The sequence below is a fragment of the Vanacampus margaritifer genome, chromosome 10, assembly GCF_051991255.1.
Source record: "Vanacampus margaritifer isolate UIUO_Vmar chromosome 10, RoL_Vmar_1.0, whole genome shotgun sequence".
Lineage (NCBI taxonomy): Eukaryota > Metazoa > Chordata > Actinopteri > Syngnathiformes > Syngnathidae > Vanacampus > Vanacampus margaritifer.
The window spans coordinates 19,822,593-19,846,737 of NC_135441.1; the positions used below are offsets into that span (position 1 = coordinate 19,822,593).

The window sequence follows — 24,145 nt, forward strand, 5'->3', positions numbered from 1 at the left end:
TACATGTTTAGTGTATGGATTTATGTTTCTTGTTTAATGAAAACCAATGTTAACGTGTCACGTGAGGTGTGGATTTCGGACCCAAACGCAGACAAGACGTGTGAGGTGGGAAATGGAGTCTTTACATACACAAATACAAAGTAACAGAGAGCAGGGCTGGACTCGTATGGCCTTAATGAAAACACTTGATGAAGAAACCTTGAGTGGGCTGGATGCAGAACTCAAAAGTACAAAGTAACCGCAGTGAGCAGGACTGGATGCAGAATACATGGAAGAACAGCTAGTGGAAAGAGTAGGGATGAGAAACCTTAATGTGCTGAGAGAAACCTCGGCTAAGTAATCTCAGCACACAAAATTGTTATTCATTATTATTGTTACTATTGTTAGGCGGTGCACAAATCTACATGACAGAATAAAGAACTCTATGAGAAAATAAGCCTGACTAAACACATTAAGAGTGGCTAATACAGGACCCTAGCAACTGCATAGCAACTGACATCATCATCATAAAGCACATAGCCACTACAAAATAAAAAGGACGGGACAAGAAAAGAGTGACAAATACATCATCATCACAAAGGACATAGCAACTGCATATGAACTACAAATGTCATCACAAATGCCACAACAACTGACAACATCATTATCATATGGTACATAGCAACTGTATTGCAACTACATATAAGTGTGACAAATACATCATCATCATAAGGGACATAGTGACTGCCTGGGAACCACAAATATCATCACTGGGGACTTAGCAACTTCATAGAAACTGACAACAATATCACCAAAAGGGACATAGTAACTACATAACAACTCCGAAATAAAAATGACAAAAAAAAACAAGACAAATGCATCATCACTATAAGGCACATAGTGACTGCATAGCAGCCAAAAATGTCATCATAAGTGACATAGAAACTGCATAGCAACTGACATCATCATAAGGGACATAGCAACTACAAAATAAAAGGGACTAGACAAGATAAGAGTGACAAATACATCATCATCACAAAGGACACAACTGGCAACATCATTTTAATATGGGACATAGCAACTGTATTGCAACTACAAAATTATGACAAATTCGTCATCATCATAAGAGACACAGTGACTGCATGGCAACCACAAATATCATCACTAGGGATCTAGCAACTTCATAGAAACTGACAACAATATCACCAAAAGGGACATAGCAACTACATAACAACTACAAAATAAAAATGACCAAAAAAACAAGACAAATGCACCATCACCATAAGGCACATAGTGACTGCATAGCAGCCACAAATGTCATCATAAGTGACATAGAAACTACATAGCAACTGATAGCAACTGACATCATCATAAGGGACATAGCAACTACAAAATAAAAGGGACTAGACAAGATAAGAGTGACAAATACATCATCATCACAAAGGACACAACTGGCAACATCATTTTAATATGGGACAGAGCAACTGTATTGCAACTACAAAATGATGACAAATTCGTCGTCATCATAAGGGACAGAGTGACTGCATGGCAACCACAAATATCACTAGGGACATAGCAACTTTCTAGAAACTGACATAATCACCAAAAGGGACATAGCAACTGCATAGCAACTACAAAATAAAAATGACTACAAAAAATAAGAGACAAATGCATCATCACCATAAGGGACTCAGAAACTGCATAGCAACTGACATCAACAACGTCATAACACAATTGACCTAATGGCCCAACCCAAAGTCATAACAAAAGGAGAACCAACAAGAGAAAATTGTATTTCATTATTCAGATGCCAGTAAGTTTGCAACCTAAAGCAATAAGTCACACTAAAATTCACCGGCTCAATAATTATCCCCTTCTGATTAGTTATCGTCAAAATAAAGCAGACTGCGAAAATACTTCCTGAAGGTCAACCCGTTATCTATGCAGCAGATAATTCCCAGTGGGTGCAAACATGCCATTAAGGAAACTATGTTTTATAGCTGTGCGTGGATTTTTTTGATTTTTTTTTGTATTTAAACAAAGCATTGGCTCTTTCATTAAGCGCCATTCGCTAAGTGTTTGTACCTTGAGTGCAGAATCAAGCTCCCAGATGAACACTGGCTTTAGCAAGACAAAGTCCTCATCAGGAATACAGAGTGTACGGAGACAAACTCATCAAGGCCATTAACTGCTCCGCTGCGCTCGCTCGCTCGTTCACTCCATCCCGGAATTAAGTAGACTACATAACCAACTGGGACATTATCATGCCGTTTGCTTAAACACAAATAGAGACAAATAAAGCTGTTCTCGTTTTCATTTTCAAAGGACGCACATGCTTAGAGGAACTTTATGCCTGTAGATATTTTTATCCTTAAACCGAGCTCTGGTTGCTGCCACAAATGGAATCCGGTTGCTGTTCGGAGTGGCAGTTAGAGCCGTGTGTGATGTGGTGAATTGTCCTTTTTATCAAACAACCCTGGGGTGAGATCTCGTTTGTGGCTTAGTAAACAGATTTATAACGTATGCGCGGAGAATGGTGAACATGTGTAGTGAAAACCGCTCGACATGAAACGGAAGGCTGAACAAGAGCTGTCTGCAAAGCACGTCCACTTGTTGACTGGATTTGGGAGTAGTGAGATGATGTCAATAATCATAGACGGAGCGTTGCGCTTCGCACCTCTTGTGCATTACACACTGACAAATCCGTCCAAGTTCTACATCCATCAATCTTCCAGATCAATACTTTGAACAACTCGGTCTCCTGATGTACTTTAGAGAACCAGTTGATTCTCCAAAATTGAAAACAACAGAAGTTACACGGTTCAAAATTTGACAATCCCGTTGTTGGTATGAACAGTCAGTAAGTCCGGCGAAGTTTTTTTTCAACACGGTAGCAATGACCAACAAAATTCACACTGAAATAGAATAACAGTAGAGTATTTTTGTGATTTAGCAATATAAATCGTTAGCCCATTTTCTGACCCGAATCAATAACCGAATCAAATGAAATAATTTCCTGTTCTTCAGTTAAAGGATAAAAAATATTTTTTTCCAATTCATCGATTATTTGAAAAAATAATCGAGAGATGAACTCATTCACTCCCAGCCATTTTCACCGAAGCAACCCCCTTCGCTCCTGGCTATTTTTTTTACTGGATTTTGACTGATTTTGCAAGGCCCACAGAATATTGTGTTCTATTTCAATAAAAACATGAAAAAATTACAGTCTCTTCTTTCATCAGAAAAAAAAAGTATAGTTGTATCTGTTTCCGTTTTGCAGCAATTAGCATTAGAGTATAGCTAAGTTTCATCATTATTCACAAATCTGTATAGAACTGTGGGTAAATGAGCTTTTTTCAACATGGCCCTGGTTGATCTCTTTTGCTTTGCTGCCACCTGCTGGCCGTTTTTGTTATAACTACCATTCTCCAACCGTTCTCTGCAGTTGAGAGGCTACATCAAAGCCTTCTGTATGCTGTAGCATAAAAAAAACAAACATTTTGGGACCATAAATGGAATGTTTTTATACGAAAATAAGTTAGCTAATGTTAGCGCTGTCTCAAAATTAAAACCAACATTTTGATCAGTGTTAAACATACTAACTCTACAAGAGTTAGCGTGTTTAACCCGTGGGCAGTATTTTATTTTGAAATGGCTTGGTCAGAACCAACAAAAAGCCAAAAAATGGTCACAATAACGCCTAGGGGTTAATTGGTGAAATAAATACAGTAAACTTGCTACCAAGGCGGATAGCTAGCTAACTAGCATGGCTAAAATCAGCTTGTTTCTGCTCTGATGTTTCTTTACAAAAAGAGCATAGAATTAACTACTCATTGATGATGTCATTGCAAAACCGCGATACCGTGAAATTGCAATATTTTTGGTGTCCGTTATCATACTGTCAGAATTTGAGTATTTCATTATTAACAGTGGTTTGCTGCATTTTACACTCACTTGCAAGTTGTGAATGTACTGAAATGTGCATCTCCGATGTGACTCATTATGCCTTCCTGATTCACACCCGTAGACAGACTAGCCTTCAATTAACCTCACAAACATGTTCTTGGAACGTGGGAGGAAATGGTGAGAACATGTCAACTCTACAAAGGAATGCCACAGCTCAGATTATGATATAGTGTAAGATAAAGAATTTCTGTTGGTGGCAGTAGAATTTTTTTTTTTTCTCCCTGTGCTTTATTTGCAAAGAAAATTGTCTCGAAATCTGTACCACTGTTCTGGAATGACCTTAGATAATCAACTGTATAAATGATCACTGAGGGGTTGTGGTGACCTTCACTGGCCATGCATGAACAGCAAATGCCACCTTCAATGAAACGAGCAGTCAGTTTTGTGACGGGTAATATGAGGAGGTTTAAGGCAGCGTGAATCAGACAAGAGAGTAAAAGCGAAGAATTTAGTTCGAAGTGAAAACAACTTGTAACTAAAAGTTGCAAGAACACTGGAAAGGATTTTCTGACACTTTTGGTGTCACATCACGATGCAAGTGGTAACTCGAGGCTTTTGCAGAATATAGTGTGCATTTTATCAGACAACACTCATCTGTAAAGCTTTTTCCATATGCAGCGGAGGGTAAAAGGTGAAATCAGGTTATTTTTTCTTGAAAATGAGAGAAAAAAAAACTCACTCCCACCCTAGACCGAATAAAAGGCGGATATTTGTATTCACTCCATGATCAAAAACTAATGTCTCTGGATTGGACTGAAATGAGTTGAGGCATTACAGGTTGATAGCTTTTGTCAGTTGTTCCGATTATTAAAATGCTGCAAACAATGATCGGCTTGCAGGCAAAGGAAAGACATTCCTCCCCATTGTGACATTTATTCACTTGGACTTTACTGAGCAATAGAAGAATAAAAAGAGCCTCTGCGCTGTTTTTCACAAATGTTGCTGGCAATATCCTCTCAGAATGATCAATCGACAACCCCACCGCCCCCCAACCGCCTCACCCCACCAACTCCCCCTGTTAACTTGTTTTGTCCTGTATAAAAGAGAGAGCATCTCATTGCTGAAGGGGACACAAATCATTGTGCTTGCGCGTGACAGTCCATGTAACCTACTTGCACTATGTGACATTCATCGTGCCTTCTACCATCCATTGTTTTCCCCTTTTCCTTGCCTAGCACGATAATGAATACACGTGAAGCTAAACATTGAGCGTAGGGCTTGGGCTGTGAAATATATTTTTAAGAATCAATTACTCATATTCTGCCAATTATCCCATTGGAGCGATAAGCAAAAAAAATCATAAAAAAAAAAAAATATATATAATATATATGCATGGGAGGTGGGGGTGCGGGTCCACTTGCGTTCTACATTGTAGTATCTGTGAAATTCTGGTGAGTGACGTGGGAGGCAGCAAATGGCTGCGCAATGATTCCTCTGCACACCAGTGCAGGTTACGAATGTCTTTTTATTTTGTTACCGTTTGTTCAATGAATCGATTAAAAGTGCACTGGTGGGTGCGTCTATCCTTAATTGGCCTCACAATACGTTCTAAATAGTGGTGGTACGCTATATTAGCTAACGTTGTTTACGTTATCTTTTGAGGGCAGTCGTAGACATGCTCTTTTGTTGCACTTGTTTATGAATGTAAAAATCCCAAACTGACATTTTTGAATAAAAAAAAAAAAAAAAATCCATACATTTTAATTTAATTTAATTGGCTTCAATATTTGTTTTTGCTATTTGTAGCGTCATTCGACTGTAAAGTAAATATTAAAAAAATTAAATAAATATATGGCTTCATGTTTTGATCAAATCAGTGATTGGTTAGTTTGTTTTCGCTGATTGGCTAAAAAAAATCCTGATAATGTAAAAGGCTAATATGAAACCTGCTATATAATACACATTATAGCCGTGCCAGAGTTAGCAAGATTAACTCATTCAAACCCAAAAACGTGTAAAAACGTTTTTTTAATACTTTGTCCTTCACTGCCAAAAAACGTATTTACACGTTTTTTTTTGTTTTTTTTAAACGATGCAAGAGCATATAGAAGACTTTGATGCAGCTTCTGACATGAAAAGGCCGCTTAAATGGCCGGAAAGTATAAGAGATCAGCCAAGGCCCTTTTTTAACAAGCTCTTTTTGTCAGTGTGTTCATCAGGAATGTTGATGAAACTTTAGCTATATTGCTGCAAAACGGAAACATACTACACTTTTTTCCCCTGATGAAACAAGAGACTCTAATCTTTCTTTTGGTAGGTTGCATGTTTTTTTTTATAGCAAATACAACAGAATATTCTGTGGGCCTTGCAAAATCTGTCAAAATCCAGTAAAACAGCCGGGAGCGAAGGGGTTTGCTTCAGTGAAAATGGCTGGGAATGAATGAGTTCAGTAAGTATGTGTTATAATAATGCCACAAGGTAGCGGCAAAGCTCTACTTTTTGTCTAAACGAAGCTCCTCAACTCCCTTCAACGTAGTTCCTTGTCACCAAGATGTGGGGATTTGCTGAATATATCTTCTCTGTTTCTGTCACAAACCTTCAGAATTAGTTTTCTTTGATAGTTTGTTGTCATCATTGCAGAAACGTCGACACAATCTGCGTGCGAGTAAAACACACCGAGGACAATCCGCCACTTAACACAGGTGCTCTCAACCAGCCTTCCCATTTCCTGTAAGCTCCTCAAGATGACCTTCTATTTGCATTAGCGCATTTTTTGAAACATTTTAATAGACAGCGGCGGGGAAATTAACTGTATCAAATCTCAATTTCCATCAAAGCTTCGCTCCATCAGGCTGTTGAGGAAAAATCGTGAGCAAAGAAAAGTGACAGCTGTGATACTTGGCAGGCCCCGCTCGCTCTGTAGGGGAGCTCGGAGACAGGAAGTGAGGGGAGCAGGAGCTAGGGATTAATAGTGGGACGGAATCGTGAGCACTTTGTAATCATGGGGCTGTCTAACCTCGGTGTTAGCGAGGTTGATGAGCACGCGTCCCCGCTGACGCTCACTCTCCACATCCACTCCGCTGAATATTAAAACGGGGAGGAGAATTCCTCGGAGCCCCATTGTCAGGCGGGCCTATTGTTCTCTCCTGGCCTTTGGCCCGCTACGCGTCTGTGTGTTTTTAGTATTAATGCGCAAATCGGTGTCTACAATGTGTGCTTATGCATATAACGGCCCGCATCTTCGCAGCATGTGGCGGCCGTCCGCAGCCGAGCAGCAGTTAAAAACGGCAGTCAGGGTGATGGGTGGGGCATTCGCGGCCCGGCGTGGCCCATAAAGACGAGCGGCTCGAGAGCAATCGAAGCAGCCGTCGGGGCCAAATGCCGGCAATTATTTCACCTGGAGGCGCCATCTCTTAAAATGAACACGCTCATTAAAGTTGGCCATGTGTGCTCACTGCGCGCACGCGTGTGCATTTAAATGCGTGCTTGCAGTTTAGCAAAGTCTGTAGCGGCGCAGATGCTCGTCTCGAAAACGGCACAGTGGGTGTTCACTCGCGCGTGTCGTGTCTATAAGTCAAGAGTGTGTGCGTGCGTTTGAAACTATTTCGATTGCGGCGGTGAAATTATATGGGAGACGCAGGTCAAATTCAAGTGGACATTCGCCATTAAAATATAAGTAATGCTAATTCCAATTCATGTGTATTCATAACATGACACTCTTTGCGTAAAAATGCACTTCCGTTCATTAAAAGCTGATTTTTATTAAATGCTTAGCGGTGAATCTTGCCGCTGAAAAAAAAAATGGTTAATTGGAAAAATATATTTTCCACTCGACTTCTTCCAATTCTGTAATTATGTATGCCTAGTGTGAAATAAATTGAGAAGAAGAAAGTTTTCTCTTGTTCAGTTACATGGTGATTAGCGACGGTCATAATAACGGATAAGGCGAAGAAGACATTATTTAAAATTATGCCAATTATGTATAATAATTATACATGTTGAAGAACGGCTTCTTGAATGAAATGTCAGTTGAGTTGAGTGGATATAACTACTCATTTATACACTATTAAACACCATCAAAATTAACCTATGCTTAATGTTTAGCAATCACGATGAGCATTAGCGCGCTAGCGCTTACCATTTAAGGTAAACAAACACTAACTACCATTTATTTCACACATACATCATTATATCTACATTACACATGTACAGTGATAGTGTCTTAAGTCACTTACAGTTGATGTCTCAACAATTGTCCCTGATTAAACAAGTGGAGCTGCCTGTTAGCTATAAATACGCTAAATAACTCCTGTCCTCTGCGTGCGTCTGCAATAAAGGTCCGTGTAGAAACATGGACGGCGGTGCAGTCAACAGTTCTGGCAGACAATTTTAGTTGACCTATTTTTATAGTCAAGTTTTTTCCCCCAGTCAGAAATAGTTAGAGCGAAAGACCAACAACATAACATCAGCAAAGGCAATTTGTAATTTCTTATTTTGTGCAACCGATCAATGACATTATTCATCAGCGCCACGAAATAAGACATACACTCCCAGCCATTGCCACTGAAGCAACCCCCTTCGCTCCCGGCTGTCTTACTGGATTTTGCAAGTCCCACAGAATATTGTGTTCTATTGCTACAAAAACATGGAACCTACCAAAAGAAAGATTAGAGTCTCTTCTTTCATCAGGAAAAAATATTTCTATCTGTTTCCTTTTTTTTCAGTAATTAGCATTAGATTATAGCTAAATTTCATCATTATTCACAAACCTATTTAGAAATGTGTGAAAGAGCTTTTTTTCAACATGGCCCTGGTTGCTCTCTTATACTCCACCTTTTGGCCGTCTATACATGAAACCTACCAAAAGAAAGATTAAAGTCTCTTCTTTCATAAGAAAAAAAATGTTTCTATCTGTTTCCTTTTTGCAGTAATTAGCATTAGATTATAGCTAAATTTCATCATTATTCACAAACCTATTTAGAAATGTGTGTAAAAGAGCTTTTTTTTTCAACATGGCCCTGGTTGCTCTCTTATACTCCACCTTTTGGCCGTCTGTGTAATAACTACCATTTCTTCAACCATTCTTGGCAGTTGAGAGCCTGCATCAAAGCCTTCTATATGCTCGAACATAAAAAAAAAAACACAAAGAAAGAAAAACGTATAAATACATCTTTGGGACACTTAAAACATTTAAAATAGAACTTATTTATACGTTTTTGGGAGCAAATGAGTTAATGTTTAGCAGCGTAAAAAAAAAATGCATATAAGAATCAATTACTCATATTCTGCCAATTATCCCATTGGAGCAATAAGCAAAAAAAAATCATTTTAAAAGATACATATCAATATAATATATATGCATGGGAGGTGGAGGTGGGGGTGTGGGTCCACTTGCGTTCTACATTGTAGTATCTGTGAAATTCTGGTGAGTGACGTGGGAGGCAGCAAATGGCTGCGCGATGATGCAGTTTACGAATGTCTTTATTTTGTTACCGTTTGTTCAATAAAGCTGTTAAAAGTGCACTGGCGGGTGTGTCTATCCTTAATTGACCCCGTGTCGGGCCTCACAATACGTTCTAAATAGTGGTGGTAAGCTATATTAGCTAACGTTGTTTACGTTAAATAAATGCATTTATTTCAATTGGCCGTGCAGAGTCTTTATCCCCCGCGAATGGTAGCGGTTTACAAAAGTTTTTAAATAAATGTATTGCTCCATCTTCTGATCGAATCGGTGATCGGTTATCGTATTTTTTCACGCTGATCGGCTGAAAATCTAAAATTAACATAGAAGGGGAAAAAAAGGGAAAATAACTGATTCATTCAGTGAGTTAATGTATTTTCCCCAAGACTGAATTTAAATATTTTATACTAATAAGATACAAGTTGTAGTAACTTACTATCCTTCACACCAGGGTTTGTGTATCGGTGTTTGTGGATTTATGTGTGTGTGCGTGCGACTGTTTAACTAAGCCGCACACGTAACATTCCCATCTCTGCCTCCCTGTTTCTCATTTATGGAGCAGGCAGCAGAAACAAGGAGTGTAGAGGGAGGCTGAATGAGAAAACAAGTGATTGGGAAGGAAGAGTGGGGGGGGGGAGGCGGTTGGGGGTGCAAAGGTACATGCGGGAAAAATGAAGTCTGGCTGGAGTAAAATGGGGAGCTGGCATGGAGGGGTGGGGGTGAGGGGGGGTGGGGTGATGACGACAGAAAGAAGAGGCGAGATAGAGAGGCAGAAGGAAAAGAGGCGGAGGAGGAGGCGGCAGATTTATGAAGCCATTGGAATGTAATTTGGAGGCAGAAATTACTGTCAGCCTGTGCGAGGTTTAAAGTCGCTGAAGCCTGAATCCAGGCCCTGCCTCCACGCGCGGCCAGCGTCGCAGGCAAACGCCACGGAAGCTCTGACCTGCAGCTACTTGTCTTTCATCGCCAGTGCGTGCGTGCGCGCCGGCGAGCGCGCTGCCCCCCCATGCATGAGCGATGCGACTACACGCCGTCGCAACATAACCCAGCATTCATATTTAGCAGCTCATATTTCATCCATGCTTGAAGACACAGATAGACACACACACACACAGTCAGTCTTGTCAGCCCTTGCGGGGACCGGCGCGGTCGCTCGGGGGTGTCGGCGTGGACGGGATGAAGGTTGCGTGTGGGTTCGGGCCCGCCGGAGTGACAAGTGGCGACCGTAGAGGAAGGTAGAGGTGAGAAATGGAAATGAGGGCGAGCGAGGGATTCTTAAGGGGGCTGAAATGAAGAGTGTGAGGGATGTGAGCGGCTTTCTAAAGACGAGACACACAGCTTCCATTTAGCGGCGGGCGGCCAGAGGAGGCGAGAGATGAGGCGAGCGGCCGAGCAATGATAATCAGCAGACATCTCAAGGCGATAGTGTTTTTTGTGTGTGTGTGTGGCGCACACACACACACACACTCACACAAACACATGAAATGACATGTGAGCCTCTAATATATTCTCATCAGAAAAAAACTAGTGGACACAGTCAGGATATTTCTCTTTTTGTTCCCCTCTCTACGTACATCAGCAAAAAAAAAAAGAAAAAAGAACAGTGCGCTCGTTCACATGCGGAAAAATGAACGTCCTCAAGCGCGTTCATCCTTCCAGAAGACGTCATTATAAAGACGAAAACAACTGGCATGTGCTGTGTTTTTATTTTTATGAAGGTGCAAAGGCTTGAATTTGTGCTGGGGATTCCGCCGCTGGTTCAGTCGCTCGTGTTTAATATGTCGGTGCGTGCGGTCGTGTTCATTGTAATGATGAGCCCATATGGCGCCCATTTACATACCAAGGCCATTGAAGTTCTATGAGGCAGAACCTCTTACCTATGATTAGTGGAACATTCTAGTCGTTGGATTTTTATTAATGATAGAGAAAATGCAAAACGCCCAAAAGCATTTAATGACTTCTAATCGGTGAACTTCCTGCTCTCCGTGTAAAACCTTGAAAGGACGATTCAATTGTGTCAAGTAGCAAGTATTAGGTACATTAGGTACACATGACTTTGGTCTCTTGAGGTCTCCCTAATTTGTTGGAATTTAGATGTTTCTGGGGTTGGTGAAAGATTCTGGTTGGTAACCCGGTGGGGTAGTAGGTGATGTGTGGTTCGGTGCTGGATTTCACTTTCCTTTCTTTTCTTTGATCCTTCCTCGGGTCTCCTGACAACCTCACGACTGATCACATTAACTTCATGAGTACAGAAACGTTTCTATTAAATAAGTTAATTGGTGTCATCTACAAGACTGCAAATAATATTGGACATAAAGTGTTTGATACTCCAGCAAGATCTTTCAAATATTATATGTATATAAGAAACAATAATGGCCTTAAAATCGAACCTTGTGGTACCCCACATTGTATCTTAAGCCTCTCTATACCTTTTATACTAACATATTGGGGTCTGTTATAATCTATTAACTCATTCACTTGCAGCCATTTTCACTGAAGCAACCTGCTTCGCTCCCGGCTGTTTTAGTGGATTCTGAGGTGCAAGGTCCACAGAATATTCTGTTCTATTGCTACAACAACGTGCAACATACCAAAAGAAAGATTAGAAACTCTTCTTTCACCAGGAAAAAAAGTACATTTGTATCTCTTTCCCTTTTGCAGCAATTAGCATTAGAATATAGCTAAGTTTCATCATTATTCACAAACCTGTTGTAAACACCGGTAATTTTCTGCCACTGGGTGGCATTAGTGTCTTATGTTAGACGTTGGTGGGGGAAACGAGATTTTTGCAACATGGCCCTGACTGATCTCTTATACTCTGCCTCCACCTGCTGGTCGTTCTTTGTAATAACTACCATTGTTTTATTGTTTTCTGTCAGAAGCTGTATCAAAGCTTTCTGTATGCTCTAGCCTAAAAAAAACCAACGTATTTATTAGGGGTGGGAAACTTTGAATGTTTCACGATTCGATTCCGATTTTTGGGTGTGTGTTTCGATTAAGAGCGATTTTTTTTTTATTCAAAATGATTTGATTGACAATGATTTTTGCTTCAATCTATCGATGTGCAAGGAATTGTAATGATCTACTCCAGTCTGACTCGCTAATGCTAATTAGCGCGCTACTCGCGGCACTCTTATCACTCAAAAGAACGGCTCCACGCTGGAAAAAAAAACAACTTTTATTCGAATAACTTGACCGTGACTTTTTCCTTCTACTCTCTAATATGGCTACAACTTAACAGTGTATTAGACCGCGTTGAACCACACTGCCCCTCAGTGGCCAAACCGGGTACAACATGAACTGCGCTCAAAATTAAGGCACACGCAGACAAAGGCAAGACAGTATAAAATAATTTTAAAAAATCGATTCTGAATTGTACTAAATGAGAATCGCGATTCTTATGAGAATAAATTTTTGGGCACAGCCCTAGTATTTATATTTTTGGGTGTTTGAATGAGTTAAAGTCTATTTTATATCGTCTCTATTGTGTCTAACGTGGCTGGTGAACGTGAAAAGTGCAGAAAATGGATTGCGTGCTAAAAGGGAACACGCACTGCATTGATTTTTAGAGTGACCTATTTCCACCATCTTGTGTTTATGTCATTACAAAAAGAAATAAGAAAGCTTCCTGCTGAATTGTCACACCCGTAGCCAAATCGAACCCTTGCAGTTTCGCGGCTTCATGTGGACCGCGATGACGCGTTTGCAAAAAAGGAAGATGAAAAGCCCTGCTCAAAGTGTTGCCGTTTCAAACCTAATCCAGGATTTGGAGCAGAAAATAATATCAGCAAAATGTAGGCAGGAGTGTACAACAACCCCGGAGTAAGTTGAGCACTAATCCTTTCCTATCAGAAATTGAATAAATGAGCGAGATGCGAGCGCACGCAGCCGTTCACTTGCTTATAGTGACGTGAGCTTCTTATCACTTTCAGTCCACCTGTGATCCACTTGACGTTTATTCTGATCGTCAAATACCCCCCCGCCCCCGCCCCGTTTTATTTTGCTATTTCAGGCCGAGCACTCCAAAACGTGTCATAATGCTGACAAAGGTCCACATGAACGTGTCTGACGTTGTCACAAACATGTCGGTATCAGCTGTTCCTCACAAAATACAAGCACACGCATGCGAACGCTGTCGGGAAGAAACCTCGTCACCCCGCTCGCTCGCTCACTCAAACTTATCTGCTCTTCTCAACTTTCTGACTTTCTCACAGTTACTCAAGCCCAGTGTTCTTTTTTTTTTTTTTTTTTCTTTCCCTCCAGCGAGTAATAATCGTACCCTTTTGCCCTGTGACAACGCAACGTCCCACTTACACTTTAGGCGAAGCTCCATCTCTCACAACTCTGTGGAGGTCAATTATCTCTGGATGTGCTGCCACAGTGAGGGCCGTCTACTCATGCAGCAGCAAGGTGTTAAATAGGAAAATGGATGTTTCAGCATTTCCTCCAACTGACATCCATCATCGTCATCATCATGTTTGCAATCTCCCACCATTCGTTCTTGCCTTTTTTTTCTTTTCTTTTTTTTGAAAATCTCACCTGTTTTGCATCGGGTTTCAATGTGTTGGGAACTTTTAATGGCAATTATAAAACATACTTACTGAACTCATTCATTCCCAGCCATTTTCACTGAAGCAACCCCCTTCGCTCCCGGCTTTTTTTTTTTTTACTGGATTTTGACTGATTTTGCAAGGCCCACAGAATATTCTGTTGTATTGCTATAAAAAAAAACATGGAACCTACCAAAAGAAAGATTAGAGTCTCTTGTTTCATCAGGGGAAAAAAAGTATAGTTGTATCTGTTTCCGTTTTGCAGCAATATAGCTAAGTTTCATCAACATTCCTGATGAACACAGCTTGTTGCAAAATGGCCCTGGCCTGATCTCTTATACTCTCCGGCCATTTAAGCGACCTTTTCATGTCAGAAGCTGCATCAAAGTCTTCTATACGTTCAATACGTTTTTGGCAGTGAGGAAATCATTAAGATGCTGCAGTGGCATCATAACATGTATTGATTTCTTCCTGTAGGTTTGCCTTCATTGGGGTTTTTGTCAAGGTTTGCCGTACATAGATAAGATCTACTGTAATGTGATTTTAGAACATTTATTGTGTGGACCTCGAAAGGTAAAATCAAAACTAAGGGCAGACAAGTAGAATAATATTACTGATATTGTTGTATATCATTCCAGGGCTTCAACTAATGAATATTTCAGTAATCAATTAATCTGTCGATTATTTTTCGATTAATTGATTAATCAGATTTTAAAAAATTTGAAAAATGGGCAAAAATATTGATCATTGTTTTCCAAACTAAAAACTATTGTTTTATTTTGGTTCAAAATGAAGATATAATAATAGTCTGTTCTAATGGAGGACTAAAGAAATGTGAGAATATTTACCATTAAGGAGCCAAAATTCTGAGCATTTGGACAATTTTAAATGAAAGATGTCTAAACGAGCCATTGATTATCAAAAAATAATTATCAATTCATTTGATAATCAACTAATTCAATCATTCATGATTCAAACCGCTTAACTCACTTAATTCACTCCCAGCCATTTTCACTGAAGCAACCCCCTTCGCTCCCGGCTGTTTTACTGGATTTTGACTGATTTTGCAAGGCCCACAGAACATTGTATCTATTGCTATAAAAACATGGAAGCTCCCAAAAGAAAGACCAGAGTCTGTTCTTTCATCAGGAATTTTTTTTATTTTTCTATATGTTTCCATTTTGCAGCAATTAGCATTAGAATATAGCTAAGTTTCATCATCATTCACAAATCTGTATAGAACTGTGGGTAAATGAGCTTTTTTCAAAATGGCCCTGGTTGATCTCTTTTGCTAGCGTAGCGTAATTCATTTTCGTTTACGGTTCCTGTTTAGCGAGTAGATTTTCTTTCGGCAGTCCAAACACTTATTTGCCTGCTATTTTGTTGTTAAAAGTTGGATGTTCTCCTCTTTTTACACAGTTCCAGCCAGATGTCTGTGAAAAGTGGACTCGATCACCCCAAGCGCTTAATTTCGGTATTAAACGTGTTAGCTATGCCAGTCTTAGATTAGCATAGCAATTAGCATGGCTTCTCCGTCTTTTCTTATTGTCAGCTCATTCGCCATGAGGGAGTGCGGAACGTGTTTAGCCGCGGAACGTGTTTAGCCACACTACTAGCCAGCAAAGCTTGTTGCTAGCTAGCTTTTTAAAGCTAATAGGTAATTTCTTCCTGGCTAAAGTATGGCGTAGCGTAATTCTTTTTCATTTACGATTCCTGTTTAGCGAGCCCGCTACGTGTTTAGTCACAGTAGTAGTCAGCGAAGCTTGTTGCTAGCTAGCTGGTTGTGGCGTAAGTAGCGCCGAGCCTGCCTCAATGGTATTTTTGGGGGAAAAGTCTGCATAGATCGGAAAAATTACTCAGTTTTGTTATTCAGTGCGTTTTAATGAGGCTTAAAATCCAAATATTGACCCGCAAACTGCTGATTTTGCACCTTGTAAATATAGACAGTTTAAAAAAAAATAAACGCTCAACGCTGTGACTGTAAATAGGTTCTTAAACTTATTGTTAGATTGAGACGGATGAATAAAAGGTGGCGTAAAAAGAGAGTATGGAAGGATGAGAGCAGAGATGAGGACGGGGCGGGCAGACAAAGTGAGCTGTAAAATCTTTGCGCCCCGGAGGAAGTCCGCTTGCAAAGAGGGAAGCGAAGACTCGGGGATGCAGTGAAGAGAGTTTAAGAGGAGGAGGTGGAATAAAGAGCAGAGAGGGAGTCGGGAAAGAGTGAAGCGAGTGATGGAAGACGCTGAAAGGCACGCACACTGTGTTAGACACGACAATGTCATACACGAATAATGCGCTGAGGTTCGAGAAAAGAAAGGATGTATCATCAAGTAGGATTGAATTCATCAATCTTATGAAACACAGAAATACGCGGTGATGATAATAATAATACAATTATTTAACTATTTACGTGACAAGAATCGTAAAACACGTGAGCCGTTGTTGCCGCGTGTATGGAAGTTCCTGCATTGTGAAATCACTCTGAATGCATCGTGTCGCTAGCAGCAAGTGTGCGTTCTCTGTCTCTGTGTTCTCGCATTCTGATTAATACAGTGTTTGAGGAATATGAAATACGCCGGTTTCTATCCATCTCAGGGGGCGGCCATTTTGCCTCTTCCTGTCGACTGAAAACGACATCACAGTGCCTAAGGCTGAGGTTACACATGTCACATGACCAAACCTAGCGGACAGGTGAGCTGTGAAACGGATGTGCGATGTTGGTGCAATGATGATGAGTGTGACTGAGAGCTTCGGCACTGTGATGTCATTTTCAGTCAACAACAAGTGACAAAATGGCCGCCCCCAAGACGATTAAAAAAAACGGGTGGATTTTTCGGATTAATTCATACACTCTAAAAACAGTTGGGTCAAAAATAACCCAACTATGGGTCAAAAATGGACCGATCCTCTACAACTTAGTGAGATTGTTTTGTATAAAACAACCCTGAAAGTTGGGTCAAATTGAGCCATAGTGGATCGGTCCATTTTTGATCCACAATTGGGTTACTTCGACCCAACTGTTTTTAGAGTGTACAATTCCACAAATGCGCTATAAAATTGAAATACTGTATTTAAACTAGTGGGGCCACACAGAATATATTTTTAAAAATATATATATTTTTTTGACTTGACTTCCTCATTACATAAACACACAGCAAAAATAATTATATATATATATATATATATATATATATATATATATCCCACTGGCATAAATAGAATAATAATTCTAAATGATAATACAATAATAATAATAATAGCTGTGAATAATATACCCTTTCACGTTTTTTTTCTAAAACTGCATACCGAACTGAACCGAAAACTGGGAGCTCAAAACCGAACCGAACTGTAGAATTTGTGATTTATATATGGTGGATTCATCTGCTTAATTCTTATTTCACAAATTAAACTTCCAACTCAAAGTTCTACTGTACTATTTTTGTTCCACTGCTATTCCAAACACACAAAATGTGAACATGTTCCAAAGCAACTGCGCCGTGTTCTGCACACAGGGAACCTCTGTGGTTAATGGAGTGGACGTAAATAACATAAATGGTGTTTTTTTTTTTTGTGGTCATTTATAGTGTTTGTGGTGCAGTTGGTTCATGCATCAATGCAGGTCAATTATTGAATAAAATTGAGACTATGTTGCATACACTCATGGGGAATGCGCTTTTTATAAATACAGCTTGAGAAGCATATAAAAGCTGTCAGTTTCATTTTAAACACAGCAGCTAATCATGAAAACAACAGCAGGGAAGGCGTCTTCATGCGCAAGGACCAAATCAAAACATCTTTTCTCAAGGGTGGCGCAAATGTACAAATAAGTCCGACGCTCTAATTTGTCATTCGGCCAACCTGTGCACTCAGTTGTACATTTTGAATCAAACATGGCGTTTTTTTTTTAGTTTTTTTTTTTTTTTAGAAAGCTCACTTCACAATCCTGTAATTGACTGTTTCCTGCGGCATGTCATACTAAGCAGGACAGATGAGACTCTGCAAGCCTATTAGAGCGCACGGCACCAGGGAAATACACAAAGATGAAAAGAAAACCAGCGTGGGTTGACTGTTTCTTCGGCGCACAATGTTGTGAACTATAATGCGACTTCATGAAAAATGGTTCGTGCTTATGTCCCTGATACATGATTTGTCATTGCTCCATAATAGGGATGAACGATTAATTGAATGGCTGCTGCGATTTTGAACGAAAAAAAAAAAAAAAAAGCTTCATGTCGGTTTGGTGGTAGGCTATTTATGTTTATTTATTTATTTATTTGCATATACAGCATGTGAAATTAAAGCCTCTTGAAATTTTTATTCCTGGGATCCTCCATTGACTTTAGCGCTAACGCTAGCGCTAGCTGTGTTTTAAAAATCACATACGTTACACATTTGCTAGTTGCTAATGCTAAAGCCTCTTGCAGTTTTATTCCTGGGATCCCCCATTGACTTTAGCGCTAACGCTAGCTGTGTTTTAAAAATGAAGCGCATTTTGTATTTAAATATACAATGTGTGTAATTCTTCTTCTTGTGTGTTTAGTTTTACAGTATTCTAACTGGGCGCCACTAAACATAAAAAAAAACACTTAGGGACACCAGAATCACATACGTGACACACTTGCTAGTTGCTAATGCTAAAGCCTCTTGCATTTTTATTCCTGGAATCCCCCATTGACTTTAGCGCTAAAGCTAGCTGTGTTTCTCAAATGAAGCGCATTTTGTATTTAAATATACGATGTGTGTAATTCTTCTTGTTGTGTGTTTAGTTTTACAGTACTCTAACTGGGCGCCAGTAAACATTTTTAAAAACACTTAGGGACACCAGAATCACATACGTGACACCCTTGCTAGTTGCTAATGCTAAAGCATCTTGCATTTTTATTCCTGGGATCCCCCATTGACTTTAGCACTAACGCTTGCTGTGTTTCTCAAATGCGTTTAGTTTTACAGTACTCTAACTGTGCGCCATTAAACATAAAAAAACCCCACTTAGGGACACCAGAATCACATACATGACACACTTGCTAGTTGCTAATGCTGAAGCCTCTTGCATTTTTATCCCTGGGATCCCCCATTGACTTTAGCGCTAACGCTAGCTGTGTTTCTCAAATGAAGCGCATTTTGTATTTAAATATACAATGTGTGTAATTCTTCTTGTTGTGTGTTTAGTTTTACAGTATTCTAACAGGGCGCCATTAAACATTTTTTAAAAAACACTTAGGGACACCAGAATCACATACGTGACACACTTGCTAGCTGCTAATGCTAAAGCCTCTTGCATTTTTATTCCTGGGATCCCTCATTGACTTTAGCGCTAACGCTAGCTGTGTTTCTCAAATGCGTTTAGTTTTACAGTACTCTAACTGTGCGCCATTAAACATAAAAAAAAACCACTTAGGGACACCAGAATCTCATACATAACACACTTGCTAGTTGCTAATGCTAAAGCCTCTTGCATTTTTATCCCTGGGATCCCCCATTGACTTAAGCGCTAACGCTAGCTGTGTTTCTCAAATGAAGCGCATTTTGTATTTAAATATACGATGTGTGTAATTCTTCTTGTTGTGTGTTTAGTTTTACAGTACTCTAACTGGGCGCCATTAAACATTTTAAAAAACACTTAGGGACACCAGAATCACATACGTGACACCCTTGCTAGTTGCTAATGCTAAAGCATCTTGCATTTTTATTCCTGGGATCCCCCATTGACTTTAGCGCTAACGCTAGCTGTGTTTCTCAAATGCGTTTAGTTTTACAGTACTCTAACTGTGCGCCATTAAACATAAAAAAAAAAACACTTAGGGACACCAGAATAACATACATGACACACTTTTCTCAAATGAAGCGCATTTTGTATTTAAATATACGATGTGTGTAATTCTTCTTGTTGTGTGTTTAGTTTTACAGTATTCTAACTGGGCGCCAGTAAACATTTTTAAAAAACACTCAGGGACACCAGAATCAAACTCAGGTGACAAACTTGCTAGTTGCTAATGCTACGCAAGCAAAATGGTGCATTCAGGGTACTTTCACAACGTCGAAAAATGTGGCTTTCTTCATTTGTAACGTTTTAATGGAAAAAACAATTGGTCATTTGGCGGATTATTTTGGCCGATGTTTACCTTAGCACTAATACTCTTTTCACTGACAATAAGAGCGCCACTGCCACCTACTGTTGTGGATGTACAGTTACGCATTATTCTCGTACAGCAGGGGAAAAATAGCATTTCCTTTATACCCCATTTCTGCGGCACCTTTTAAAGAACATCCACCAAGCACTTCTGAGCAAAGTGGCCTTTTACAGTAACTTTTTGGATATGGGTCAGAAGCAGATCGTTTGTCCCCTCAGCAGCGCACAACCCAGCAGGGCGCTGCGGGGCTGATGATGCTGATGAGGGTGCACTGTGGGGCAGCTGCGTTGAGGGAGCTCGCCGCTCGTGCACCGCGCTTCATGTCGGCGCGTGATGAGAGGCGTACACATGCGCGGGACACATTCGGAAGGCTTTAAGATCATAGGCAATTATTACAAATCCGGGTAAGGCCACTTTGATGAGGGCAGGGCTTTTATCGGCAATCTCGCCACCGTCCTGCTGAGTTCTTATATCCCACGGTAAGCTTCTAAGACACTTTTTTTTTTTTAATCTTATCTTTTATCTGAGTTTGATTTACGACGGTGTGGGTGCAGTCCAAAAAAAATGTAATACAGTTGAGTCCCGTCCCTTTTTTGTGTTTTGAGTTCAACATTGTTGTCCATTGTGGAATTGCTCTGGTTTATATCTTGTTTGGTGACAATGGATTGATAAGATGACACGCGCACACACAAACACTCAGAAATACATCTGGGAAGGAGATGATAGAAATTGTTCAGAAGGGCAGACGATTTAAAAAAACAAACAAAAAAAACATTGGGGATTAAATGTTTATATTATAAGACCCACCGCACACAAAATCACAGAACTGGCACAAAGTGTATTGTTCGGCATCTATCTTTCACGAACAGCTGAAACTTCGGCTACTAGTTTGTCATAACAATGCAGATGTAGCAGCCATTTTGTATCACATGACCTTTAACAACAACATAAGGCAAGCCTTACCGATATAATATTAATATAAATTATACTAAAGATGGACCCCACTCATACTCACACTCTAAAAACAGTTGGGTCAAAAGTAACCCAGTTTTGGATAAAAGATGGGCCGATACACTTTATGGGTCATTTTGACCCTACTTTCTGGGTTGTTTAATACAAAATGACCCAATTGTTTGACCCAAGTAAAGGATCTGACCAATACTTGTTTTACACTAAAAGACCCATTTCTGGACTCAAAGTTGGGTCAAATTGACCCAAGTAGAGGATCGGTTAATTTTTGTTGGGTTATTTTCGACCCAACTGTTTTTGTGCACAGTTCAGCATCCACAGATTTGCATATTTGTGTTGTTTCTTTTTGTCTGGCTTGTTTTTTTTGTGAAAAAATGCATATTGAATCAGTGATTTCCGAAGATTTTTTTGGGTTAGCAAAAAATTTTTTTTTTTTTTTCTTAATGCATTTTAATGGCACATTGAAATCTCCGGCGCGTTTGAAAATACCTCCAAGTGCATTCTGCTACACTCCGGGCGGGTCAGAAACACTTTGTAATGCATTTCACTGCATTCTCATCATCAATAAATTGATTAAAATAAATGAAATATTTTTGAAAGCGGAAATCAACCCAATAAAATATTCTTCACATTATCGTCTATGCACCACCACAAGTCTAAACACTGCATTCTGATTAGTATTGGGTTTGGAGCGGTGGTGGGTAGAGTAGCCAAAAATTGTACTAAAGTAAGAGTAGCGTTACTTCAAAGTAATATTACTCAAGTAAAAGTAAAAAGTAGTCGTCAAAAAAAAAAATCACTCAAGTACAAGTAAAAAAGTATTCGCTGAAAAGAATACTCAAGTGCTGAGTAACTGCTTGAACATGAAGTCTGATTTATTTTTTTAAAAACAATATATATATATTATAAAATCGATTCGGCAATATATCGCGATATTACAGCACGCAATTCTCGAATCGATTCAATATGCAGCCGAATCGATTTTTAAACATAAATTTTTTTATGGGAATATTCAACAAAACATCTTACTTAGGGTTGGGATTCACACATTAAACATGGTAGAATGTTATATTAACGGAACATTAAGCCTTAATATTTGATTTCAGTGCTGTTCAAACATGAAACAGTCCGCAACCTGTTTGTTAAATGCAGCAATAAATGCAATAATGCAATAAATAAATGTTTGTACAAATCTCACAGCGTACATGTACAAGTTTACTGATTTGTATTTTCTAAATTTGAGTTAAAAAAAAAAAATTGCAATGATTAATTTGTAGATTCGCATCGGGATTAATCGGTATCGAATCGAATCGTGACCTATGAATCGTGATACGAATCAAATCGCCAGGTACTAGGCAATTCACACCCCTAATATATATATATATATATATATATATATTATTTTTTTTTAAATATATATATATATATATATATATATATATAATTATTTTTTTTAATAGTTATATATATATATATTATAAACTCACATTGAAATACACGTACTGCCTAGAATGTGGGCACATCATGTCATGACAGTATTTGAATAAATAATCCCATTAAAAAGTGATTGAGAGTTTTTCCAGCTCAGAGCACATGCCCTCTCTCTCTCCCTCTCTTTCTGTGCCTCGCTCTTTTTTTTTTCTATCTTTGGCTCTGAATAAGGTATGAACAGGATATATCTACACACACACACACACACACATTCTGCCAAAACGTCACAATAACTGTCACTAACTAACTAACTGAACTTGGCACGTACGCCTTTGGAGCAGAATTCCTCGAGTGAGTGCACGTATGTATGTGCGTATTTGTGTGCACGCGTGCGCTCATGATAATAAGCGAAACAAGTCATTTTTTTTAAAAAGTCTTTGTGGCTTGCAGGTGGCAAGCTGAGGTGAGAAGCTAAAATTTGAAACGGAGCCCGGAAGCTTTGTTACTTTTCAGCCGCAACGCTTTATCTCTCTATTAGTTTCTGTCAGTCTGCGTTTCCTTATTATCCGTGAAAGGGAATACATTTTATTTTATTTTTTTTAAACTGACATCGGAGCTAAACCGTTTGAGAAAAAAAAAAAAGAGTTTGGAGGAAAATGTGCTGTTTGTGAGCAACTTAGAAGAACTAAAGCAGATGACGAGTTATTTTCTCGTGAGGATGTCATTCGAAAGTGACAGGCTTCGCTCTACGGGAAAAAAATAAAATAATCAAAGTTCAACAAAATCCCTGTACACTTTGAGATATTTTTAACGGGATACAAAACACTCGAGCTGTCGCGCGCGCTCACATTTAATCGTCACCTTGTCACGCTTCGCTTTGAGCGCAATTCACTTTGTTTGCCCTTTTCATTATCATTGATTTTGTGTCAGCGTTTAGTTTTGTTGCCGTGCTCGCTAAGTTGGAATGCGGAAATGAGCGGCGTTGACCTTTTCTAACGGTTTCTTGGCCATAACATTAGGTACACCTGCTCCATCTAATGAGATCCGATACAGGAAACGTTTCGGTTTTCTAGGACCAAGTTATCGAGCTGAAGCCTATCGTAGCTGATCTAAACTGATGAACATCACGTTTGGGCAATTTGCTGTCGAGCAGGGGTTCGGTTGGGGACACGCACCTGACTCAAATGTTTCGTAATCATACGCCGCACCCTGCTGGGGGTCACGCTACATTGCTTGACCGATTTGCATACTCTAATCTGTTCTGATTAAAACTAGAAAATATGTTGACATCAACGAAACTCTTTAAAAAAAAAAAAGAAAAAAAACATTTAATACAGAAGGATGCAGAGAACAAGTTGTCATCATCATTATTATTATTAAGTGACATATTTTTTTATCTCAAGGTGGAGTGGATTAAAAAAAAAAAAAATCTGCATGCCCGTGTTTGAATACCAGGATTTTGTTATATATATATATTAAAAAAAAACATTTCAAGTGGGGAAATAAAAATAAACACTGTTGAAATATCAAAACCTTGTGGTTTCTTCTGGAAAAAAAAAAAAAAAGAAGGAAAACTTTTGGCATTAATTAGCCTGAAAAAGAATGAAAACATTTCCTTACGAATAGCCCACTAATGCTAACATAATGGAAAACACCATTAATATGCTAAATGTTAGCATCAATAGCCATGGTATTTCGAACCCTTTAGCACATTGAAT

General features: G+C 39.3%; 2 protein-coding genes across 5 annotated transcripts in view; one reads left to right on the forward strand and one right to left on the reverse strand.

Moving 5' to 3' along the window:
* Positions 1-24,145, forward strand: part of macrod1 (mono-ADP ribosylhydrolase 1) — a 163,683-nt gene that overhangs the window by 49,471 nt on the left and 90,067 nt on the right. The gene's annotated exons all lie outside the window — the stretch shown is intronic.
* The window catches only part of flrt1b (fibronectin leucine rich transmembrane protein 1b), a 58,386-nt gene that overhangs the window by 10,854 nt on the left and 23,387 nt on the right, over positions 1-24,145 (reverse strand). The window lies entirely within an intron of this gene.